The 5,000-nt window shown below is 35.2% G+C and overlaps 1 protein-coding gene across 1 annotated transcript in view; it reads right to left on the bottom strand.

Moving 5' to 3' along the window:
* The window catches only part of LOC106868249 (ADAMTS-like protein 2), a 203,985-nt gene that overhangs the window by 144,417 nt on the left and 54,568 nt on the right, over nucleotides 1-5,000 (bottom strand). The window lies entirely within an intron of this gene.

Raw genomic sequence — 5,000 nt, 5'->3', positions numbered from 1 at the left:
TAAGTATATGCAACTGACGAAGTTCAACAAGGCTGAGATGGTCATTTAGCATTATCACCGCCGCTTATTTGACGATTTCGTCTGTTGGTGATATAGTTTTATGTTTTTAAACATAGTACATCCATAAAAGATATCTCCAGACGAACGAATACCACAATTAATTTGCTTTTCGCGATGTATTTGCATTAAGTATGATACACAAATATATATATGTGTGTGTGTGTGTGTGTGTGTGTGTGTGTGTGTGTGTGTGTGTGTGTGTGTGTGTGTGTGTGTGTGTGTGTGTATAGTTTAGTGTTCTGTTATGTGTAGGAGCAACAAAAAAGAAAGAACTCTAACCAGTGAAAGATTGATATTCAATATACTCAATTTAAAGGAGACTACATATAGTTATGCTGTTAGAGTGACAATAATTTGTGCCTACAGTCAGACCTAATTGAAAACCAGGACGCTGTTCTACGGGAAAACTGACTGGTAAAGTATCTGCTATGAGAATATAATGCATTTTTTAAAAATTGTATACATGTGTGCGAGTGCGTGTGTATACATTTGTGGCTTGTGTGTATGATTATATGTTTATATGTGCGTGGGCGGGGTGTTTATTAATATCTTTATAGATATATAATGCTGCGTGGTCAAACGAATGGCAGAGCCATGCAACACATTTATAGAATGATAAAACAGCTTGAGTCGACCCCATGCAAGTTTCGTGGGCTTGTTGCAGGAAATTAGCTCGTCGGGTGTAAGCGGCCGCATCAAACGGTTTCAAACTATATATTTATATATATAAAATATATGTATGTATATATATATATATATATATATATATATATATATATATATATATATATATATATATATATATACATATATATACATATATGTATATATATATACATATATATATGTATATATATATATATATATGTATATATATATATATATATATAATATATATATAATAATATATATATATATGTGTATGTATATATATATACATATATATACATATATGTATATATATATACATATATATATGTATATATATATATATATATATATATATATATATATATATATATATATATATATATATATATATATATAATATATATATATATATATATGTGTGTGTGTGTGTATGTATGTATGTATATAACGCATACATACCCAGACAAGCCTATCTATCGTATTACAAAAGCATTACAAAATCCTAAGAGTGCCTTTAGTAAATTAGAAGACGTACAAAAGATGAAAGATTCTAAATCAACTTGGCGTCATGTATGTGTGTGTGTGTGTGTGTGTGTGTATGTATATGTATATGTATATATATATATATATATATATATATATATATATATATATATATATATATATATATATATATATATACGTGTATATGTATATGTATATGTATATATATATATATATATGTATGTATATATATGTGTGTGTCTGTATATATATATATATATATATATATATATATATATATATATATATAGACGTCTGATGAAGACAAGCAAGCCGAAACCTTGAAGCCACAATCAACGTCTTCCTTGTAAAATGAAGAAATGTGTACTCATGTACTCTACTTAAAACTTTGATGTTAAATTGCTTCCATATATATCTTCACATAATGACAACCATTGTGTGTGTGCGCGCGCGAACTATAAATTGATGAGTCCCTTTAGTTCAGAGAAGAAACGCTGTACCTAGAGTGTACCTACAGTTTTGTGTCAGCTTAGTGCAGCCCATCCCACTCAAAATCATAACCAAAAGTCAAATGTATACATATATACATATATACACATATATATATATACATATATATATATATATATATATATATGTGTGTGTGTGTGTGTGTGTGTGTGTGTGTGTGTGTGTGTGTGTGTGTGTGTGTGTGCATCTATATATATATATATATGCTTATATCTGTATATGTATTTATATATATATATATATGTATACATACAGATGTGTTTAGATTGTATGTATGCATATATGAACATATATGTGTGAGTGTGTATGTTTGTGTGCACGCGTATATATATACACACATACACACACACACACACACATATATATATATATATACATATGTATGCATGTATGTATGCATGTATGGATCTATGTGTGTATACATGTGTGTATGTCTATAATATGCATACATAGACGAGAGAGGAGAGGGATAAAGCAAAAGAGAGTGGAGTGGGGGGTGAAGAATAATTAGCTTGTACCACGTGTTCCTGCCTCTGACAAAGACGGAACCAAATATATTTCAAGAGGTAATATTTACTGTGTTTTTTGGAACATTCCATATCTCTCCGACACCATAAATGGTCATTTTTTTTTTTTGTTTCCTCTAATAATCAGAAGGTAAGGTAGTACCTATATCCTTTTAGAGGGTCTCCGAGACTGGCACTCTGAGTGGGGCTGGTGGTGTGGGTGGGGGTGAGGGTAGTCTTGGCCTTAATTCTTGCGACAGAATGGATTCTGCAGAATTGTACACGTGGTGCCAGTTGGCGGTGATGGATTTCGTCAAGCACCCAAGTGAGACAGGTTGGGATTCGAACTCACGTCAAGAACTGGAATAGATATCGCCAGGTGTCCGGCCGGATGGTCTTACATTTCCACTCAGTCCAATGCCCTAGACTGGTACTTTTATAATCGATCCCCGAAGCAGTGAAAAGCTAAATTGACCTCGGCGTGACTGGAACTCAGGGCCGAATGTCCTAACCACTAAACCACTTAACTCTTGCCCAAGGTTCCACGCAGTGGGGCTGGACCCGAGACCACATGATTTGGAAGAAAGTTTCTAAACCACACTACACGTGAAACTTTCCGGAGGCAAAATTTTTTTTAAGGCAAGTTTAAAAACAAAAAACTAAAAAATTCCTTGTATCTGTGGTGAGGGTCGGAGGGTGTGTTTGACCACCAAGCATGTATGAAGTCAAGAGTTCGTCTCCTCTGGACAGCATTGCAATACGAATGCAACGAAAGCAGTTGCGTATCAATAAATAACACAGTCCACCTAGCAGTAAATAAGCTTCACGAATGTTGGACCTCACCAATGTAGGTAGCAGCAGGACTGTAAATTTTCTAAGTGTTCCATTAACCTTTCAGCGGTGCGTTGTGGTTTGGTTATAGTTTGATGCAAGGACGAGCTGCACCAAACTGACACCGAGCTACAGGTGTATTCTAGGTACATTGTAAGTACGCTAGTAGTTATGTGTGAGCCAATGACCGTTGAGGGACTCATCAGTTTAAGGTTCAAAGTAATCGCACTTTGATCTTAAAGATAGATAGATAGATAGATAGATAGATAGATAGATAGATAGATAGATAGATAGATAGATAGATAGATAGATATCCGAGTTTGTATGATTGTGTATAGAAGAATATATCAATCTATGAGATTCCAACCTAGTCTGATTTTCACGTTTTATTATTTACAATTTTTACAATTTTACAATATTGAAATAAACTAGTACTTTCGTGCGTTACGCAATCATCAGGTTTATGCAGTAATAGTCGTGTTCCATAATTGATAGATAGATAGATAGATAGATAGATAGATAGATAGATAGATAGATAGATAGATAGACACACATAAGTATCTTTGTATATATATGTATGTATGTATTATGTACATCATTCATGTAGAGGGGGCGAGGGAGTATAGTGTTAACGCCCTGGGAAGCAACATTAGCTATAACACCGTTGACAATAACAACAACATCAACAACCCTAACTCTGATATTGCCTCTGCTACTAAACATAATACAACCGCTAAGAATACCATCACAACAACAACAACAGCAACAACAGTTAGCGATCTTACGAAAGGAAAATCTCATATCCTGTAATTTATTTATTTATTTATTTGTTTATAAATGTGTTTATTTAGCATGGAAAAATGGGCGTTAAATGATGATCTATTTCGTAGTTGTAACGTTAAAGTGCCGTGCTGCTATGCAACGTTATTAGATTCCGCTTAAGGGGTTGGTGATGAGCTAGCAGAACCGTTAGCACGAGGGTCAAGCGTTTAGTGTTATTGCTTTTCTGTTTGTTTGGTTTTTTGTTTTTTGCATTCTGAGTTCAAATCGCATCAACGTTTTACTTTTTTTTATTCATTCTTTCTGCTTTTTTTTTTTTTTTTTTTACTTTGAGCCTTTCAGGCTCGATGAAATAAAAAGTACTTAGTCAAGTACTAGATTCGGTAGAATCGACGTAACCCCTTCCCTCAAAACTGCCTAATTATTTGGCGAGCTGGCAGAATCGTTAGAGGCTTCGGCAGGGAGTGGTGGCGACCCCCTGTTGTACTCTTTCGTCCCAACTTTCTCTCACTGTTTCTTGAGTAACGCTGCGATTGACTGGCTGGGGAGAACACATACGCCATAGAAACAGGAAAACCGGGCCCATGATCCTGGCAAGGCTTTAAAAGGGGCGTATAAAAAAAAATTATGTACCAGGCATATACAGAGTGCTCCAGAATTAACAATCTATTTCAATAAAATCAGGCAAAAACTGACAGAATTTTATGCTTATTGCTGAATTATGATATCATACACACACACACACACACACACACTTTTTCTTATTTCTTTACTGCCCACAAGGGGTTACATACAGAGGGGACAAACAAGGACAGACAAACGGATTAAGTCGATTAGATCGACTCCAGTGCGTAACTGGTACTTATTTAATCGACCCCGAAAGGATGAAAGGCAAAGTCGACCTCGGCGGAATTTGAACTCGGAACGTAGCGGCAGACGAAATACCGCTAAGCATTTCGCCCGGCGTGCTAACGTTTCTACCAGCTCGCCCACCTTATACATACTTTTTCTATCTATATGTATATATTTCTGCGCAAGCGTGTTTGCCTCGACTGCCAAAAAGTACTGTTGCCAATTCAGCCATGCCAAATCATCGGCGCCCAATCGTCCAATCCAGAAAAAAGAAAGGTGCAACGAACCAGAGAGAAGCGGAGAGAG

The sequence above is a fragment of the Octopus bimaculoides genome, chromosome 22 (assembly GCF_046866305.1).
Source record: "Octopus bimaculoides isolate indiv1 chromosome 22, ASM4686630v1, whole genome shotgun sequence".
Lineage (NCBI taxonomy): Eukaryota > Metazoa > Mollusca > Cephalopoda > Octopoda > Octopodidae > Octopus > Octopus bimaculoides.
Note: the sequence above shows the minus strand (reverse complement) of the source record. Positions and strands in the feature narration are given on the sequence as shown.